The sequence below is a fragment of the Pezoporus wallicus genome, unplaced genomic scaffold (genome assembly GCF_028554395.1).
Source record: "Pezoporus wallicus isolate ANWC-B61680 ecotype Strahan unplaced genomic scaffold, APGP_CSIRO_Pwel_v1 contig_2349, whole genome shotgun sequence".
Classification (NCBI taxonomy): domain Eukaryota; kingdom Metazoa; phylum Chordata; class Aves; order Psittaciformes; family Psittacidae; genus Pezoporus; species Pezoporus wallicus.
In genome coordinates this window covers 1,750-24,075 of record NW_026638964.1, presented here as the reverse complement: position 1 = coordinate 24,075, position 22,326 = coordinate 1,750, and the positions used below count along the sequence as shown (strand labels likewise).

General features: G+C 35.5%; 1 non-coding gene across 1 annotated transcript; it reads right to left on the bottom strand.

Moving 5' to 3' along the window:
* Positions 1-12,166: 12,166 nt before the first annotated feature.
* Positions 12,167-12,331, bottom strand: LOC130601401 (U1 spliceosomal RNA). The gene has a single exon (XR_008972665.1). It is a non-coding gene; the product is annotated as a U1 spliceosomal RNA (small nuclear RNA).
* Between the last annotated feature and the right edge of the window lie 9,995 nt (positions 12,332-22,326).

Here is a 22,326-nt window from a genome sequence, read left to right as displayed (position 1 = left end):
ACTAGCTTACTTTCGTAAGTGCTTATTGCACTTAACTTCTCCGCCCCCAAAGTAGGAAGTACTTTTGAATATACCAATCTCTTCTGCTTCCATTAAGGTCTTTTTTGCATGAAGATACAGGTCAAAAGAACTGCACATACAGCTGCAATAGCTTGCAAACCATACATTAAATAGGAATAAATAATCTTTCTAATTTATTTCCTTTTTTGTCAGATTTTTCTCTTTTTTTTTGGTAAAGTTGTATCTTTTGCTCTCTGATGCTGAACACTGAGCTAGAATTTTCAGAGAACTGTCAGCGGTAATTTCAGGATCACTTTCATGAAAAGTAAGAGGTAACTCTCAGTCATGTTTTCCTCAGGCATATTACCTTACACTTATCAACACTGAATTTCATCTGGTGTTCCATCAGCTACTCATTTTCAAACCATTCTGCAAGTCTGTACCATCAACTTCAGATCTGTCCAACTAAAAAATTATAAGTTCTGTTCCCTTCTCCAAGTCATTTAAGAGTAAGTTAAAAAAAAACTAACATATATTCTTGGGTGAGGCTGTTTGTTGTTCATTTTTTGGGGTTGTTTTTTTTTTTTTTTTTGACTCTTTTGCCCTTGGATCTCTTTATTTGTGCTATTGCTTTTACCCAAGTGGATTTTGGTGACTGTCTTATAATCCCTCCCCCATCAGTGTCAAGTCTATGTTCCTGGACAAGTAGGGAGTAAGGAAGATGAGGAAAAAGATGAAGTTTCTATGATCAGTAAGAGAGCAACAGCAGCAGTCACAAGACTCTGGAGCATTTTAAGATTATGTAAAAAGTAGGGGACTTGACTATATTACTTATAGGACTTGGAGGGCAAGAAAGATGAGGTTCATGAACATAGAAACGTAAAGGCGAGGAATATAGACAGGATGGCACAGTGGTACTGTAGTCAAGGATGGAGGAGAAACTTGACAAAATCCACAGTGCTGGGGAGTTGAAAGGGAGTGTGGTGTGGTGGTGAAACGAAGAGATTGCTTGGAGCAGAACAGAACTCACATACTTGAAATGCTGTGAGTAAAGTACTTGGGAAGTTTGGGATTTTGAAGACAGGGAGGGAATATCAGCTATGCAGGACCTTTCCTTTGGGAAGTGCTATAGAACATGGGATTGTGAGAGCTCAGCTCAGGGGTGGCAGGAAGAAAAAAACCTGGAGCTCTGAGATGATCCAGAGCAGCCTCAGAATGAATACCTTGCTATGACATGTCAAAGGGATCTATCTCTCCGTACTCAGATCTTCTGATAGAAATGTCATAGATCACACTGCTGGAAAACACCCTGAATTACAAACCATAACCTTTCTTCATTTCCTACCTTTCAAATGGTGTTTAAGTTATAAAAGGAATTGTGTCTTATTTATACATCAATCTCTCTCTAAAGACTTCCCAAGCACTCATAAAGATAATTTATGAAAATATCCATAAATAAAGAAACTTTTATTTTATTTCTTCATTTCACAAATTGGTAAATGAGGACAACTAAATTACTTGCTTGTGGTCAGAATGAAAATGTGTTGGTTTGAGACTTACTAAGATGTTTTATGTCTCAGTTTCACACCCCAAATAATGTAATTAAAGAAAATGTATAGGTCAGGAAAAAAAAATAAAACCAACAACAAAACAGATGGAAAATAATTGACAAACTGGTAAACTAAGTCAGGAATACAAGAGCGTTAATAGGAAATGATCATCCTCAGTCTTCAAAAAACATACATGAAAATTTAAGGCAGGCTTATGTCAGAATCTCAATAGAAGGTAAGATTACTTACTGAACTAGGAAGGCTTACTGTCCTGTGCTTCGTTTTAAGTGACATTATGATTCTATTCTTCTCTGGGAAATGTAAATCTTTCATCAAATCAGCAGAAAAAAATCCCAAAGCTATCTTTTTTGAGTTTGTCCAAACTTTTTTTTGTTTGGAGACCTTTAGAATTTCCACAAATATTTTACAAAATCAGTCCTAAGGTTTACTTAAACATAAAAATAATATCATCCTACTCTTCCTTTTTTGCAACACTGCGGTGTTAATTTATTGGTTTGTTTTATTAGCAACCTATTTTAGAAAAATAGATAGAAAACTTGTTTAGGAACTAACAAAATTTATCTTGTTTTTCTTTCCTGATGGGGGTAGGGTACTGTTTTATGATCCTTTTCCCTTCTCAGAAAAATAACTAGGAGCTTGGAGTTTGGATCTACATTATAAAATATAGCGCTAAGCTTTAAATAGCTGAAAACATAAGAAAATGTCTGTGGAAGTTAAAACTCTGAAAAGTTCAGAAGTTTCAGAAGACTCGGTTCTTTCAAAAAGGCAATTAGATCTGCAGCATTTGGGGATGAGGATGAACAGTTGTATTTAATAAAAGAAAGAGATGGAGAGCCTGAGCAAGATCACTTTTTTGACAAGTGATAAGCTTCTGAGTTTTCATGAACTAGCCAGATGGGGTTTTCACAAATTTTTACAGTAGTTTGGCCTTGAAGATTAGAGAACTGGAGGGTGACTGACCCTGAGAATAGTGTTGGCTGGCATTATTAATGAAGTGACACACTCCTGCTGGGGAGCACCATGCACTGTCTTGGCTTGTATGTCACTGTGCCCAAAAGCGTCAAGGACCCCAAACCAAAGAAAAAAAGATAAGACAAGACTCTCTATTTGTATAGGGTGATAAAACATCCTGGCCAATTCCCCAGATGCTCTTAACTGGCATTATCCCGTCAAGCTGGTTTACATCAGCCAAGAATCTGAATATTCAGTTTTAAAAACTGAGCTGGAAAGGGTTCCCATTTTAAAGCATTAATGCAAAAAACTATGTAAAGAAAATTTAAAGCAATAAAAAAGCCTTAGTCGCACAAGCAACTCACTTGAGCTACATTTTCCTGGTTGAGAACATTTGTTTTAAAAATATTTGGTTTGGATTTAACTGGCTTCATATCTTCTGGTGGGCTTTTCGGGGAGGAAAGAAGGAAACTGAGGGTGGATTTAATTTTTCCTCAGCGCTACTCAGAATACCATGGGATATAGAGCACTCACTGAGTTGAAAATTTTGCCAGAAAGTATCTGAGACTGTACAGTCAGAGTAATTTGACATCTGTGAGCATTTTTGTGAGTCATTTATTAAAAGCATTTTAAAATGTGTTTTCCTTCTAATCTACCTTACTTGTGTCATTATCTGTTCTCTGCAATGCACTAATTAGAAAGGGATCTAAAAAAAAAACACAGTGAAACACCAGAGTTCCAGTGTTGATCAAGAAGCAAGAGCAATGCACATTCTGAAACACTGCTGTCTGATTAGGATGATTACCTTAGTGATTTAGTTGTAACTTTATTTGTGAATAAGCCACAATAAAAATCCCTTAAATCCAGGGGAAGTTAGATCCCAGTGAAGGACTTCAGCTTGAACTTCTTCTTCAGTATTACAGGTGACAACATGATTTTCTTAGACATTAATTAGGATGAAAGGCAGAATGATTCAAATCAGACAGCAGGATAAACCAAGAATTTTGCGGCATGTGAATGATGTAAAAAATATTTAAGCATGACAAAATAATGCAAGTGAAAATATTAAATACTTCCTTTGGTTTCTAAAGTAGGGCCACCTGTAGTTTTGTCTCTTTTTTTTTTTTAGTTATTTCTTTTTTATTACAGATGGACAATATCAACACATTACAAAAAGCTTCAGACTACCATAATAGGCAAAATTGTAATTTTTTTCATTTTAACTTTCATTCTAAAGCTAATTTAGATGGGTCAGAGTGGGTTATACTTCACCAAATGCCCCTGTTTTCAACATAGTCTTTTATGTCGGGGCTGCCTATCATTGGCTCTGTTAGGACATACATCACCTCAGGCTGGTGTGGGCATTCACAGCCAGTGTCTGAAGCTGGTGTCCCCCTAATGCCTGCAGCTTTGCAACCCCAGGGCACTGGTGTGGTCATGGCTGTTGGGAGCCAGTTGGAGCTGGCTGGAGCTGGTTTCCCATCCCTGTACTCACATGACTGTCAGCACTCATCAACAGCTGCCACTATCCAGACTGGGGTTACGGCATGGAGGACTCCAGCCTTATTGACTGGTACTTGCAAAATGCCCAGGACTGGGACTGCTCCAGTGTCCCCCGACTTCCCCGCTCTCTGGCAAGGCTCTGCCCTGACACCCCCTGGGGAGCCCCCAAAACTTCTGTCCCCGGGGGAGCAGCCAGCCCAGGCTGTGCCCTGACAACGCACTCCACTGTGACCATCGTATTTTTGCTGATGAGGACTGCACAGCACTAATTGGTCTAGGCCACCCCCTTACCCACCCGCATTATGCCTAAGGAAGATGGAAGTGTTTACCTCGGAACCCGTAGGGACACTGAAAAGGCAAGCACACCACCAGAGAAAGGGGACAGATATTTGGAATATATTTATTGTGTAACAGTTTGAAATGTATTGTTAATAAGATCTTTCTCTATAAATTAGGCAGTTGGGACCATTAGACTGCCAAAATATTAACTGTACAACAGCAGTTTCTTAGCTTTGAGAGTACAGTGTGTTCCTTTTTGTCCATAAGAAGATTCTGATGTAACTACAGTGACATAAAAAGACCTATAAAGATTCTAAGAAATATTTTGGCAAAAATTGGCAAATTAGACTTTTTCACTATCCGTCCTTTGAACAAAGCCCTCTTTCTTTCCAGTGTTTCATTGAGCTTCTTTGTAAAAATAGAGTATTCCACTTGTTTTCCTAGGTTACCAAAAATCTTCAAAGAAGAAACTTTTTCAGAAGCTAATTTTGAGCTGAATGTTGATAGAAAGATCAATACTTTATTACTGAAGAGAAATCTGATCCTTCAGATGCATGAGCAGTCATACTGAAATCACTCAAAAGAGAGCTGAATTGGGGGAAATCAGTGAACCCTGTACATACAACGCAGAGTTACCAAGTTTGAGAGGACTGTTCAGAAAAAGTGGAGTCTGAGAGAAAGAGTAAGATTGGGCTGCATTTTTCAGGAATTGTATTTTAAAAAAGAATCTGCCTCCAGCACAGTTTGGTAAACTTAGAAAACATTAGTATTCTTCTAAAATGTTTACAGTTCTCAGGCTAGGTGTGTGGTGATATATGGTGGAGAATAAATTTCTGTCAGTCTTCAAATTAGTCGAGTAGCAAAATTTTATCCTGAAATTCCCAGGAAACCAGAAGAGACTTTTTTTCCTAGACTGTTTTGTTTTCTAATGAAAATTGTCTACTGCACTTCTACTGTAGTAAAATGTACAAGAAAAGCACAAGTATAACAGTAATTTGTTTCCTTCGTAAGTTTGCTTGCCTGTTTTTTACCTCACAAGTCCCTTTCTCACTGAATAGAACATTACCAATTCCTTTTTTTTCAAACAATGGGATAATACATACATGGATAAAGGTTTTATGAATTGGTCCAGATTAATGTATCATTCTCTTATCATTACCAAAAATGATTCAGAGTCCATGATTCACTGGAGTAGGAAGCAGAAAATTCATGAGCCTAAGTTGTTTCAATTAATCTTCTAAAACCTTAGCATTCTGGGTGACTGAGAATAGAGAAAGGCATGATCATTTTTAGTTAACATATGCATGGCCTCAAATTACTTCCAGAAGGATATTGCTGCTACCTGAACCTTTTCCTTAGCACCCTCTGAAGTGATAGACCTCACAGAAAGGTTATATATTCATTGCATTTTACTGCCAAGCATAAACTTTAACATATTATCCTGACATTTCATCATATAAGTTGACATAGATACATTGCCCCTCATAAAGTTGCCGTTACATTTCATACATTTTTATGCTAAGAAGAAAACAGCATTCAGCCTGCCAAGATTTCTCATTAAAAGTTTAAAAAATTAGAAATACTTGTTACTAATTAGATAATTAGGAAGTAGATTAGAAACCTCTAAAGAGAAATGCACTTAAGCCAAGCGGTATTTTACAATGTATCTGTTTGAATTAATTTTTGTGGTATAATTAGCATTATGTATTACCTTCACAGTTTTGATTAAAATGTGTAATCTGAGGTACCATTAAGTCTAACACTTTGCATCTCACTGGATTCTTCATATAACTAATTAGCACAAAGGTCGTAGTTCTCATTTTTCCAATATGAACATATCATTAAAAAAGCACACTGCTGATTATGTTGATAGATGTGGTAGGACACTGTAGAGATGAAATTTTCCATTTCCAAAAGGGTGAATACAATTACAAATTCAGCAAAGAAAAAATACATGATTTAGTACATCGCCTTTGCACAGTTGTGCCAGTAAGAAAGAATTTTGATAGCTGCATAAAGGTAAAAACACTCCTGTGATGAAGGAATGAAAATAAAGCTCTCTTTACATGTTGTTTATGAAGAATTTAAGAAGTTCAGTAATCTGATATGGAGTCTTTGTAGCTGAAATATTATTTACTAACATTTTCAGTAAGTAACCGTACACAGATGCTGCTAAGGACAATGCCAAATGAGAAGATAGTTGCATGGTTTTAAACAGGTGAAAACACCCCAGTTTGACAACAGAAAACTTGAAAATGCATATAAAAAATAACCTTGGATTCAGTCTTATATTTTTAACTCCTCCCCATATTCCACATTTCTTATGTATCTCACATTTCATCTCAGCCTTTCCTGACATTCCTAGCCTTCTGGATGTGCTCTCCTATAAATTATCTCCAATATTCTGCATTCTTCCATCTTGTATTTCATTAGATTTCATGTCTACCCGTTTATGTATATATGTGGAGTATGACATCTCTCTGGAGCCATCTGCTTTCTCTCCAAAAGTAGTAAATTAAGGTCATTCTTAAGTGGAAAGATTCCTATCCACATGGAATTAAAAAAAGAAGTTGTCTCCATTATGCTTCCATTATGGACACATGATGGTGAGTTAAAAAAATAGAATTTGTCCTTCATAACCCCTATTAAAGTGTACTTGCATCATGAAGTTGGTTTGTCCAGCAGTCATTCACACAGCAACCAGGTTCTTTTCAGAAGGAAATGTTTCCTCACAGCAGACCTGAGAAGTCCATTACAGTTTAGGAGGTAAGCACCTAAATATCTTCTGAAATTTTTTAGCTTGAAATGTAGAAAAAAAATTTTTCTTAAGCTGTTACTGATTTCATCAAGAGTTAAGTCTCCTAAATACATGTCAGGCACCCAGTAATTCTTGTAAAAATGACCACAACAGCCATTTAATAATTGTTTGTGCCTGTTATTTGAATACTGGCAATAATGTTTAAAATTTTATGCTCTTAATTAGGAAGGCTTGAAAAATTAACTAATTCCCCTTTCCCAACAAAAGGAAACATAATAAAATTATAGAATGCTGGAAGCTAGAATAGTCATGGGATGGGATTAATTTACCTGAGAGAACCAATTTGAGAGCCACATTTAGAACTTATCTCCAGAGCGGGGAAGATATACTAATGAGTACCGAATATTTGTAAATTTGTGAATATGGCCACTGGAGTCAATGACTGTAACTAACCTCTCATGTAAACAAGACGTTAGGGAAATATTGTAGATTTAGGGAGCCCCTGCTATACAGGATGTAAAGAAAACAAGCTGAACCTTATTGATGAAAAGCTGTTCCAGCCTCAATGTTAGAAATTTCTTTTGTGTAACAGCAGGTCTGATTTCTGGGGTAAGGGCATCCTAAGAGATAGGATGCTTGATTTCGGTACGGTTTAGATAGGTATTGTTTGCTTCCCTGCCCTTAGGTATCCATCTATGTCAACAGCTACTGTTTGCATACATTTAGCATTCCCCTTTAATCTATGAGATAGAAAAGGCTGAGACAAAGTAACGTTTTTAAAAGAATTCTTGTTGGCTTACTACCATTTTTATTTTACCTATGTTGTATTAGGACAGTCTCATACCCTGAAAAGCTGACACGTTTGGGACACTTCTATTTATTCTTAAAGAGACACTGAGGGTACTCAATGCCCTTTAGTACATAGTGGTATAATGATTGAATACTAAAAATTATGTATATAAGTTTAAATTATAAATGCATTTTTAACTCTTCTTTCTGATGCTGACTGAATCTGTTTCAGTTCTTCTTAGCAACTGCTCAGATGATGTTGTTTAAATGTGGTCTTCTTCATATCCCTACATCCAAACCTTGTTCATCCTGGCCCTCACATGTGCTTCTCTGCGCAACAGCACCTCTTTCATCATTTCACTTACAAAAAAGATTAAACTATTCCAGGAAGTGGGAGAGTAATGCAATTGAATGGATATTTAGGAGTCCTGGATGTACATAAATTGGCCCTCAGTACATAGTTTGGCCCTACGCCTTAAGTCTTTAAAGCAAATTAAATCCTGAATGGCATTTCTCCAGGAAGCATGCTTGATGGAATTCAAATATTAAACATAGGCTGAGTATCTGAAGCAATTTTTCCCCCTCCATTTTTGGAGGTGTAAGCATTCTTTCCAGTAAATAGCTAAGGTTATGGTATTCTTCTAGTCCAGAGATTTAACATGCTGAACTGAAGCTAAACTAAAACTTGATGATACTGAACTGTAAGGAATTGGTTACTGTGTTCATCACTGGGTGGTGACTGGGTTAGATTGCTGTAATTAAAACACAAACAAGCAGAATAGACAAAAATATGAAATAAAATACATTTTTTTTAATTGATCTTGCAGCTTTAAGCCACCTTTTGAGGTACTTAATACAGTATTTCTAAGAAGTACATATGGGTTTAATAGTTCTAAACTATTTCTTAGAGAAGCAAAAGTTATGGAAGTTAGTATATCAGATCTGCCTTTTGACTTGCAGATGAAGTTACTTGCTAAAGGGCTCAAAACATTTTATGCCTTTTCTGAACTTGAGTGGTGAATGAACCCTGATTTTATTTGAGTTTGCTGTACTGAAAGTGTGACTTTTTAAAAATGAAGGTGCTGGTTGGCCTACACATTAGCTGGAAACATTTTCAGGAAATACTTTTTTCTATTAAAAAAAAAAAGCAGAAAATTATTTCTGTAATATTTTGACTGCATAATAATTCTGAATGTTTATACAGGTATAACTTTTAGGTAGGAGCTCTGAACCAGAGAAAAAAAGTTATAACTTAGGATATATTAAATATCAGAAAATAACAATATGATAGCTAATTTCAATGGAATGAGGGTGAGCTTCTCTAAAATGGAGATGTGGCTGATAGCCAAGCTGAAGTGCCTGAACCGAAATGGTAAAGAATCAAACAGGAGGACCTGGTCTACTATCCAGAGGGAAAACTATGACCTGATACCTATCACAGAAACTTGGTGGGATGAATCACATGATTGGAGTGTGTTCAGAAGGGACAAGCAAGGAAGGTTGGATGGGTCTTTGAGCAACCTGATGTACTGGGAGCTGTAAATGCCCACAATAGAGGGGTTAGAACTAGATGATCTTTAAGCCCCTTCCAACCCAAACCATTCTATGATTCTATGACAGAAAAAGGCAATATGTCTGAGATTTGTGAGTTTTCTTGTTACCGCTGTTACAGAAAAACAGTGTGAATTTACCCATAGTGAAGGTTTTTAGATTGGTATTCTTCTTTTTTCTTCAATTATTTAGAAGAAACATCTGGGGAATTACAGACCTGGGTACTTCATCTCAGTGCTGGTACGGAATTGATTTAGAGTGTAATTAAATTGAGATTAGTAGAATATCTGACTCAGTATCACGTTATAGTCACAAATTCATACAAGTGAAAATTATGCTTTCTTAACCTCTAAAGGTTATTGAAAAATTAATAAACAATAAATGAATGTTACCCTAATTGATGTAATTTATGCCTTCAGGTTTTTTTCTAGTAATGTGGTACACAAAAGCTCATTAGACTTAAGGGATAACTAGAAGATAAAAGGTTAAGTCTTGTCACAGATTTTTAAACTGGTTAATCAGTAGGAAAGAATTCGCAATGAAGGACTGCTCCTCAGGGGCATAAGGTGCAATATCTGATCAGTCAAGAAACTGCTGATTTATATTTGATGCATTCTTTGAAGCTAGTAAGTGGTTTTAGTCTTATTTTAAAAACAAGAAACTGGAATAGAATGCAATGTCAAATTCATATTTTAATATCTATTACAAGTGTGACAAGTCACACTCTATAATGTTCTCTTTCTGACAAGAAAGGTCAAGTTGAGACATCAAACATTTGTGGAAATTGTTCCACCATTAAAGTCTTTCAAAATGAAGAGGGAAATATGCATCTTTCTTCTCACGGTCCTATGAATCTAAAAAAAATGCAAGAAATACAACTTTTTTCTCTTTTTCTTTTTAATCAGGAGTAGGAAAAAATCTGAAATATTTCAGAAAAAAAATTAAAACTCCATCGCATCTGAACAATTGTTTGATGTTAATATCTGTATAATTTTATTCTAAAATGTGCAAACCAGAAACAAACCAACCTAACCCAAACTGAAAAAAAAAAACAACCCACAAATATTTTTTCATGGATATGTCAGTAGCAAAATGCACAACTGATTCAGTTTCAAAGCTCAGGAATTTCAGACAGGATCTAAATACTATGCAACATGAGCCATCCGATGTGAACCACTCCTGCCAACTTATACATTTGTTGTGTCTAATATGCCTTTGAAGCTTATAGGATTCATTTTGTGTTAGTGCAAAGCAATAGCTTCCAAACCAACAACTGGATATAACAGACCATGCTAGAGCCTTTGCTAATTTGAAATGGTCGTGGAAAGCACTTTGCAGATGAATAGGATAGGCTCAGCTGTTAGCATGCTAACTATACAGCCTTCATCAGATCTGAGGAACCCTGAGTTTCCATGAGTGAAAAGTCTGTAAAATATTCAGTACATTTTATGATGGACTTTGCTATCATCCAGAAATGCTGCAAGCTTTTTCTGTAGTAGTATATCTAGTGTCAGCTCATGAACTGCCACAATATCATTTAACACACTCTATAGGAGGCTTCAGCACTCCATAACATTTATCCACCTTTTATTGCCAGGTTTCATTAACAGTTTATTGCCAAATATTCACTTGTAAATAGAAAATTCTTTGACTAGTGCTTCCAAACATAAATTCTTCTCTTCTTTATGATTCAGACAAAGAAAAGATGACATGATAATTTTCTGAAACCAATGTACTTCTGTATGGCAATTCTGGTTGTGATTTTTATTTGCAGAAGGTTGTGTTCTTAAAAAGGGATAGCATAGGTAGCACATGCCTTATTATACCCTTGTTCTGGATTATTTGGATTACATGGATAAAATACATATCACGATTTTGGAATTTGAAAACAGTCCACAAAAAAATGTATTCTGTCTGCTAAAAAAATGCTGTGATTATCTTGAATGTTTACAGCTTGATTTTTTACAGGCTGTGAATCTGTGGAGGGTACTACTCATTAAGATACATGTTACTGAGCATAAAGCAAATAAGAATGATTCATAGAAAATCAGAGAGGTTATGCTAGAAAATTCCCATTGTATAAGAATACTGTATCTGTATCTCTACAGTCAGGAAGGTCAACTATTCAATTTTTACTGCATTTTGAATCTGCAAAATGATAAATGTAAATAAATTCCTTATATGTTCAAAACCCCTAAAACTTCAAAGGTAAATCATGCATTGACTTCTTTTTAATATCTTCCATAGATTTAAATCTATCTCTATTATAGGGTAGGAATATGTAATGAAATTACTAAAATGTTGATTTTGCTAAACTAGAGAAACAGAAAAGGAGTGAATCAAAACAGTTAAGCTACTTTCCTGTACTGAGCCATACTGTTAAGGAACTTTCACTGAATCTATGGACACATTATCTTCACGGATTTCTGACTCATCATAGCAACCACATTTAAAAAAAAAAAAGTTTAATAAAAGCTATTTCATTTGAATTTTCTGTTAAAATATAGCATAACTAAGGGTACAGAAATATAGATATGACAATACGTATATTTTCACTCACTGTTCACTATCAATATATCATTCACAACATCATTGTGAATTATTTACCACTTTATGATAGCAAGGATCAGCTATGATTTTATTCACTGGGATAGAATCATAGAATCATAGAATAGTTAGGGTTGGAAAGGACCTTAAGATCATCTAGTTCCAACCCCCCTTCCATGGGCAGGGACACTTCACACTAAACCATGCCACCCAAGGAAAAAAAAAAAAAAAATTGCAGTCCCCCCACCACCACAAATTATGCAGTTGAGTTTCCTGCATTTGGGGAAATCACAGGGGTCAGCACACCTGGAGCGGAAGGGATGAGCCTCTCCCTGGGAAAACCACATGCTTGATCATGGTGTCTCCCCTGCCAGGTATGTTCTGACCTTTTTGAATTTTCCTGATCTGAATTTGAAAAAATAATTGTACAGCTAAATAAATCACTGTGTGAATACTTTGGAAAATAGAAAAACATTTACTTTCCACACATTTTAATATTTATGTAGTTGATATCAGAAAATTTTACTATAGAGCATTAATTGGACATAGTAAATATTACATTGGATTAATATAAAATGCATAAGACAAATACGAATAAGTATGTTTTGAGTGGGGGTTTTATCCTCAAACAAAATTGGATATACTGTTGTCAGAATCATTGTTACTGCAATGTTCATATATCGCATAATCATAAGAATCTTTTTTTTTAATGAAAACATTTAATTTAGCAAAATTGTGCTTTATTCTGGAAAAATATTTCATTAAAATATTTACAACAGTTCTATTTATGGGTTATTGGTAGCACAAGGCTGAGAAGGATTATGTAATAATATGTTGCCTCTTTGAGGGACTTAATATGAGATTTTGATATTTGGGTATTTTAAAATATCTATACATACCCATTGTCTTATTATTTTTTAATAGTGAATTAAGAGGAGTTTCTTGCTTTTGGATACTCAAAGCAATTATGGCAATGTACATGACCTCATGAAGAAATCCATGGAGTGGCTACTCAAAACCTTGTTTTGGGTGAAATACATAAGTATGTTTGAAGAATTTAGTTTTAATTCAACTGAAATCTTAACAGTTTAATCAATAACTTGTTTGTCCAGGTTTAATTATCATAGAGGAAAGAAACAAAAAAGGAAAAAAGAATACATTTCAGAAGAAATTTCATTATAATAATAAAGTTTAAATTATTATAAACATACTTTCTTGCATCTATTGTTTCTTCTGGTGGCATGCTCACCATCCCACTGCTCCTCAGGGTCCTCTGGTCCTGAATTTGCTGCATTTTTCTACATATGTTGTATGTTTGTGGGTTTTTGCTTTTTTTCTTGTTTGATGAATTGATTATAGTCCCAGGGTCTCCAGCTTAAACCTGTGCCCTTTTTATTATTGTCCCATACCAGTATTCTTCTACCTTGCATCCCGGGCCTCCATTTTCAAGGCCCTTTCTATCATACCATACCTATTTGCCTGTAAATTACATTTTTATGCTTACAACATACTATGTTGGGAAGGGATGGTTAGCGAAGAAATTAGGTATTAGTTAATGTTCAATCAATGGGGATGATTAGGGGATGAATGCTCAAGCTTGTTTAACTCTGTAGACATATCCATTGATATAAATATAAGGCCATGTATCTTCACTTTGAAAATAAGAGCTCTGAAGTTTTGAAAGTGTCTGACACACATAGTAAAAAATTTGTTTGTTCTCTTCACCCTTTAACAGCTTTCTTAGATGGCCAGATCCAGATATTTTACATATTTAGCGTATCAAATGTGACAGTATTATTAAAATTATCCATACATCCCTATCTAGAGGTCCATAAATAATTTCCATTACTGATTTTAATGGTGCACCTGCTACAAGTTATTGCAATGCCTTTAATGACTCATTAATGTGCTTAGATTTCCAGCTGATACCAGCTGAATGAATGAAGAATATTTCCTGCAACATTACAAAATAATCAGGAAGTCAGAAAAAAAGGTATAGAATCATAGAATAATTAGGGTTGGAAAGGACTTTAATATCATCAAGTTCCAACCCCCCTGCCATGGGCAGGGACACCTCGCACTAAACCATGTCACCCAAGGCCTCATCCGACCTGGTCTTGAGCACTGCCAGGGATGGAACATTCACAGCCTCCCTGGGCAACCTATTCCAGTGCCTCACTACCCTAAAAAGAAAGAATTTCCTCCTTATATCCAATCTAAACTTCCCCTGTTTAAGTTTTAATCCGTTACCCCTTGTCCTATCACTACTTGTTTCCGTTTTAACAAATATTGTATTTGTTAAATACATTGTATTTGCAGAACTAGAAAACACTCTATCAAATATATAGCTGTAGGTGCATAACCTTTTATCATTTTATTAATTTTAAGAGTAGCTTGGCAATCTGCTTAAAAGGTATGGCACTGGACAGCCATACCTTTAATTTCTTCCAGCCACTTTGGAAGAAGGGGCATTTGGTTAGAATTGCTTGATTAGGGATATTTGGAAGAGCACAGGTGCTTAGCAATTAAAACAAACAAATGAAAAAACAAAAGACCAAATAAACAAAGCAAACCGCAAAAACCAACCAAACAAACAAAAAAAGCCCCAACTTTCCTCAGATGTATATGTTGAAATATTTGAAAGACACAAATTTGTTATCAGTTAAAGACAGAAACACTGCAGGAAATGCTAAAAAGCCCCCTAATTTACGGGAATATTAAGAACTAGATTACCTTTTGCAGTATCCCTGTTCCTCAGTCACCCAGATTGAATCATGTTTACCAACTCCTCCCCCATGTTTTGGAGATCCATAATAATGTATCTACAAAATTGACGCATTATTATGTATCTGCAAAACTAAGAACAAGAACACACATTCAGGTCTAGCTATGCAAGATAGCTCTCAGATAAAGAGTGCAGTTAATACTATAAGGTACTAGGAAAAAAATACTTGCCCTCCCCCCCTGCTCCTGCTTCCGAAAAAAAAGGAGGTGAAGTTAAAAATTGCACTAGCACACATAGGTAAAAACAAGATCATGCATCTGTCACATGCTTGGAAGCCAGTGACAACCCAAAGATTTGAAAGCCAAGAAAGGGGAACAGAGGAATTTGGGAATTGACTTGACAGAATGATTATAATTGGGAAGACTTAAAATTTTTGAAGTATAGGAGAAACTGCTGTCTTCCCCCATAGGTAGGTCAGCATTAAACCACGCTACTTGCAAATCCCTAATGCCACTTGTCATTTTGTAGTGTGGCCAGTTAGTTGTTATGAGAAAGAATGTCAATCTACCCAGGAAAAGCAATTTCTTTATTGCAGCAATCAATGATCAAAACTTTTTGGCTTATGTTATAAAGGAACTTAGTTTAGATTAAAAGCGTGGTTTGACATGTAAGGTTATCAAACCATGTTTCAGAAAATTATTTCAGGAGTTGCTTTTCCTCTCTGTTGAATGAAATAGTATATATACTAACTGGCTGCTTTTTTGTACTCCATTACAAATGTGATTATTCTTTTCCTGAAGTAGAAAAATAAGATTTAAAATTTAAAATAAGATTTATTTATTTAAAATAAGATTTAATATTTAAAATAAGATTTATTTACACTGTTTCAGAAAACAATAGCAAATTTTAAATCTGGAATGCATTCTTTACAATAGATTCTATGGCCCAATTTCTTTATTTTTTTTAGAATTATTTATTGCATACACCATTTAGAACACAACATTCACCAATCTCTCCCCTAATATTTTAGCACACTTACCAAAAAGTCATGCCCAAAACCAAGTTGCTTTTAGGATACAGGAAATTAATTTAGATATTTTATCTAAAATCTAACAGTGCAAGAAGCACATTGTAATATACTATCAGTGGAGATCTTATTGATTTACTGATTTTTTTATTATTACGCCTTTTCTAAGACTCAAATTTTGTCAGTTCTTTCATATCTTTCTCATGAACTAGTGAGTTTGCAGGAAGACACTGCAATAATGAATTGTCTAAAAATTTTCTTTTCCACTAAGCTGGTCATTCACACAAGTAAAAATTCTTTTACAGCAATCTCACAGAATTTGCTTTCCTGCTATAGTTTGTTCTTCAAAACAATGTAATGTCTAGTACTTTTCATTGAAACCTACTACAGGTAGCCGTATCGAAGGTAAGTTAAGTTATGAACATCATGAGGACATTTCACTCAAAGAAAGGAGACATCAGGAAGCTGATGTTCCCATGATGTAACCATCATTAGACTGAATTAATTTAGCATTTAGTGTCACGAAAGAAAATGTCCTTAATCCACTTAATCCAGCATGAACATTTCAATTAACTAATCCTCTCAAACTGTAGCAAATACCATGCTGTATGACTTCATAGAATAATGCATTCCAAGCTCAGGAAAATACTTCTGATCTGGAAAAAGCTTTAGCCTCTCTGTATACCATTTACTGAAGTGTCCCCCAATGCTTTTAGGGATACTTAAATGTGTGGGGGTTTTGGCGTTTGGTTGGTTGTTTTTTGATGGTGCTTTTTTGGTTTTGATGTTTGCTTGGTTGCTTTACTGCTGGTGCACCCCTCCCTGTGACTTGGTACCATTTTGCTTGGTTTATCTGAATCCTGTGTCATTGTTTTTCAGGTAACTTGGATACTGGAAAATTCTAGATTTTAAACAATCTGAACTTGTTTATATATACTCAGAATATTTTTAAGACAGTGCCCTTTTGAATATTTTCACAACTCTGTAAATATCATTATATAATATATTACTTTTCATAATACATACATTGTATTGATTCACAATGGTTTTAGTTATCGTCAGTGAAAGTAATATTCTATTAAGAAGTTTAGACAATTTTTTATATGAGTGATAGTATTTTATATAAACTGATTCATATTTGGAATTATATCCAGAACTGTTTTCATAATCTACTTTTCACTTGGCAAGATTGACTGAAATCCTGTAAAAGTAACTTCTCTTTTTCATTCGATGAATGCAATTCAGAAATTAACCAGATTTTTAATGAAAAATGTTTTACTATTTTTGGACCTGCCAATGTTTGTTTTTACTATCAGCACATTGCATATAAATACTTATCCTAAAATGGTAAGTGGAATGGAATACATCAGTTGAAATATATCTGACTAGAAGTAAATGTAAAGTAGACCTCTAGATCTGAATTTTTAGAAGACTCATTTACAGTCAATAGAGAACAATTGAGAGTAGCAAATATTTCTTCATTCATGAAATAGATGTCTAAATTAGTGTGAGTTATTCTATAAAAGTGATTATTTCTCTCCATTGAGTATAAAAAGAAGCCTGGAGGGGTTAGCTGATAAATATCTAAGGCTAAATTAGTTAATTCTACTGTAGACATATAAAGAAAAATACATCAATATACCCATATAAATCAATTTTACACTTACAAATGTGAATGTTTGTTTATAAGAATATAATTATTGAAAACAATTACATCAATCCTATAACCAAATCTGCAATGAAAGAGGCCTTTAAAATGGGAATTAATAGTCTTAGTAGGACTACCTGATAATCAAGTATCATAGAATCATAGAATCATAGAATAGTTCAGGTTGGCAAGGACCTTAAGATCATCTAGTTCCAACCCCCCTGCCATGGCCAGGGACACCTCACACTAAGCCATCTCACCCAAGGCTCTGTCCAACCTGGCCTCGAACACTGCCAGGGATGGAGCATTCACAGCTTCCCTAGGCAGCCTATTCCAGTGCCTCACCACCCTTACAATAAAGAACTTCCTCCTTATATCCAATCTAAGCTTCCCCTGTTTAAGTTTGAACCCGTTACCCCTTGTCCTATCACTACAGTCCCTAATGAAGAGTCCTTCCCCAGCATCCTTATAATAATTTTATATGCTTGCTTTAATTTTATATTGAGTTGAATCTTGTGATCTCACTAAAGTCAATGGGTTTGCCAAACAGAGTGACACTGGTCTTAAGTAAGAAATTCTGGACTAGAATTTCTTAAACTTGAATGAGCTTTATGTGTGCTTTAGGATTTGCATCCTCTATAATCTGTAAATTTCTATCCATGTACCTGCAGCTGAGTTACTTCATCCTCAGTTCTTTGCTTTGCTAAACCTAAAATATTAGCTTTCATATTTTATTTATCTTTGGCATTATTACATATTTCAATGTTTTGGTTTGTATTTTCTTATGTATTATGAATTATCTACTTTCCTTTCACAGAAACATATCTCTCTGATCCAGGAAGCTGTTTTTTTTTACAATAGACTAATTATAGGTGAGGCAACCTGTAAGAAAAAAAAAAAAAGTTGAAGTAGAATTGATGGCGTATAAAATAGAATCACAGAATCAACTAGGTTGTAAAATACCTTTAAGATCATGAAGTCCAACCATTACCCCAGGACTGCCAATACCACCATTAATCTATTGTCACTGAGGGCCTCATCTTCATGTTTTTTTAACACTTCCAGGGACAGTGATTCCTCTACCACCCTGGGCAGCCTGTTCCAGTACTTAATTAAACTCTCTGTGACGAATTTTTTCCTAACATCCAATCTAAATATCCCATGGGTTTTGGTTCAATGGCAAGCTGAATACAAGTCAGCAGTGTGCTCTGACAGCCAAAAGGGCCAACCATGTCCTGGGATGCATCAAGCACAGCACAGCTGGACATTTGAGGGATGTGATTGTCCCACTCTACACTGACCTGATGCAGCCCCACCACGAGTACTGTGGGTAGTTTTGCCCAAGAAGGACACCAAACTATTAGAGTGTGTCCAGAGGAAGGTGACCAAGGTGGTGAAAGACCTTGACAGAAAACCTACAAAGAGTGGATGAGGTCACCAAAGAGTGGCCCACCAGAGCTGCTTTATCACTTCCCCTCCTCAACTGGACAGAGGCAAGAAAATATAATGAAAATGTCATGGGTCAAGATAAGGACAGGAAAGACTCATTCAGAAATTACCATCATGGTCAAAACAGTCTTGAGCTGGGGAAATTAGCTTAATTTATCACCAATCAAATCAGAACAGGATAATAAGAAATAAACCCAAATCTTAAAAGTACTTTCCTCCCACCCCTTCCTTCTTCCTAGGCTTAACTTCACTACTGATTTTCTCTACCTCCTTGCCCCAGCAGCCCAGGGGAATGGGGAACAGGGGCTGTGGTCAGTTAATCACACACTGTCTCTGCCTCTCCTTCCTTCTCAGAGGGAGGACACCTCACACTCCTCCTTCATTCCTGCGTCGAGTTCCTCCCACAGGAGGAAGTTCTCCATGAACTTCAACATGTGTCATCTTTGTTAGCACAGTGAGCAAATAATTATGTACCAAAAGCTGATTAGTAGTCTTGGTGATTATCTTTTATTGTATTTCCATAAAACAAAATGATTTTCATTTGAATTTATTTAATCACATTTATTAGTTAGTAATGGAAAAATCTGTTGTGATTAGTTACAACATTTCTCTCTCCCCTCTTCGTTGTTCCTTGCCTCCTCCTTTCTTCCTTCCTTTATTTCTTTCTTTCCTCCCTTCCTTAAAGAGCTGTCCTTAAGGTTATAGTGACATGAAGTAAGAGCAAAGCTGTGGCTCGTTTATCATTTTTTCTTTTTATTGGAAATAAAAGAAAATTGGCTATTCTTATTATTTTCCTTCCTTTTTTTTCATTTTTATTTAAAGAAAATAATCATCCCACAATGCTCCTTCATCTGTCATGGGGGCATATATAATACCACAAACAGCTAATACAGGATGTCAAGGCAACAGGAATAAAAGCAATAGAAAATTCAATTGAGATTGCTTCTGCTTCCTGACACAGAACCCACAGGACAGAATATTCTTTCTACAAATAGCTTGGTCATGTTGGCTTGCAGTTTTACTTTAAAAGCCTTAACAACTCTTTCCATAAAAACTTTAATGCTCTTCCTTTTATAGCAGTAAAATAGATATTGTGTTATCTGCACTATGCATGCATTTCACTATACAAATTCAAATACATGTATGTTTTTTCATATATATATGCACTCATAACAACAGTGAACACGTAAATGCCCCTATTGTGACTGTTCTGTGTACTGTCCTCTGTAAACAGTTCAAAGACAGAGAGAAAAGTGAGCATATGTGGGAGCAGCAACTCTGCAAAAACAAGGTCAGTGAAGAAGGATTCCTCCTAATTGTCACATGGTTTTGTATACTTTTTTGAAGGGTGTGAGGAGTCCTACCCCTGAGGAGGAAGGAGCGGCAAAGACAATGTATGATGAAGTGCCCAAACCTCCATTCCCCGTCTCCCTGTGACACTGAGGGAGAAGAGGTAGAGAATTTGGGAGTAAAGTCGAGCCCAGGAAGGAGGGATCACTCCAGCTGATCCATGGCCAAGACTCAACCCCTACATGGTGGAAGTCCCTCTCCTTTGGTTTCAATTTCTGCACTGAATACTGTATATTGTGTCACTCCCTCCCCCATGGGGGAATTGTTTTAACTATTTATCTGTTCCTACCTGCATAAACCGCCAAACTTGAGCCAGTCTCCATCACAGGAGGCCAACTAGTGTTTAAATCTCTAGTTTCTGACACTTTCTAAGTTGTTGCCCAAATGTGTTATGGAAAAAAAAAACAACATTGTTATCCAGATCATACTGAGTAAGACAGGTCAGTTCAAGCTTTGCAGATGGTCAGGACTCATATCTCGGTGGTACTGCTGGGTAGGCTACATTCAGTTACAACACTGATACAACAAAAGAAAAGAATACAAAGGTCCCCAGAAAAGTTCAGAAAGTTCAGAATGCTATATAGCAATATGAATATCTTATGGAAAACATTCAGCACTCAACAGGTTGTTGTGGGGTTTTCTGTAGAAACAAAAAAAAATGGAGAAAAGAACTGTGTCTGGTGAAATGAGAAAGACGATTTCTAATGATCTGGAAAAGTCCATGATTTCATCTCGGTCATTTGCACTGAACATCTACATTACCCTTAAAATTTTGGGATTTCATAATTCCCTTTCAACTTTGTGTGTGTGTTTGTACAGAGAATAATTTATCCATGATATTCAGATGTTCATTCACTAGAGACTTTGTGCTAGTTTCTGATTTTGTAGACAGCAACAGAATAAGAAAATACATGTTTCAATACACAAGTGATGAGTCTGAGTTTTTGCTATTGTCTTTTAAGTGGATAAGAAGTTATGAAGTATAAATTAACAAATTCAAAGGATCACAGCCAAACAGCTCTCTGCCTCTGATGTTCAGTGCATAGAAGTTACTCATGCAAACAAATCCTCACTTTGTGAAGAAAACAAGTTTTGTAAGGTACTTACTGTCAAGATAGGTCAATCAAGCCACAATTAGCTCTAATTAGAAATCCCACAGGCTATTAAAATTGTTTACCTTCTGTTGAGATATCCACAAAAAGGCGCATAATTTTTCCCACTTGTGAAAACATCAAAGAAAAGTATTTCCTATCTGAACCTTAAAACCAATTATAAATGAGGACAAGCACAGCAGTGATATCAACAGAATTTAGGAAACCATTTGTAATTGCAGCATTACAGCTAGCTAAGGGAGTATAAAGCACTATTCCTTTTAGGCTCTAAACAAAGGGTCTATATAAATAAATAAATGTTGGGGTATTTAATGTAAAATTTCAAAAAGACAGAGAAATGGACTGACAGATCTCTGCATCTCTTATGAGTTCTGTAACTATATCAATTCTTATTTCAATATCTGAATAGTGAGGTAGACTGGTAATAAGTTTTTGTTCTTATTCAAGGACATTAATTAGTGGCCTTGTTTTCAAATGGAAGAGAGTCTAACACAGATCAACCAACTGATTTTTTTTCATTTTTTAAAATAGCTAACATATAATAGAAAATTCAAAAAAGAAATGAAGAACCTAGGAAAATCCATGGTTTTCTTATCTCAGTTTTTGAAATTGCTTATAATTATATTGTCTATAGAGGAGAAAGCAAGCTCCAAGGAAAGCAGGTTTTAGAACTCACAAGCCTACAAGTCACATTAGAACTTGGGAAAAAAAAAAAAAAAAGAAAAAAAAAAGAAGAGCATTAACTTCTTCACAGGAAGAAATTATTGCACTAACACTTGTTTTAAGTGAACATAATTTCCTGTTATAACTGAATTTGTCTAGCTCAGAACAAAAATGATTCAACAAGGATGTAGTCCAGAAGTTTTTTTCCCTAAAATGAGGCAGCATGCCACAAGCATTTGTTTCAATTTATCTGACCTACTAAATGTGCTTAGATGCTAGTGGCAAGCAAGAAGTTTTTATGTAATGATTTTAAACATATCCATGAAACCACTTAATTAATATTCATCTGGATTCATTTAACGTACTTGGATATGTCTAGAGGAAGGCAACAAAGCTGGTGAAA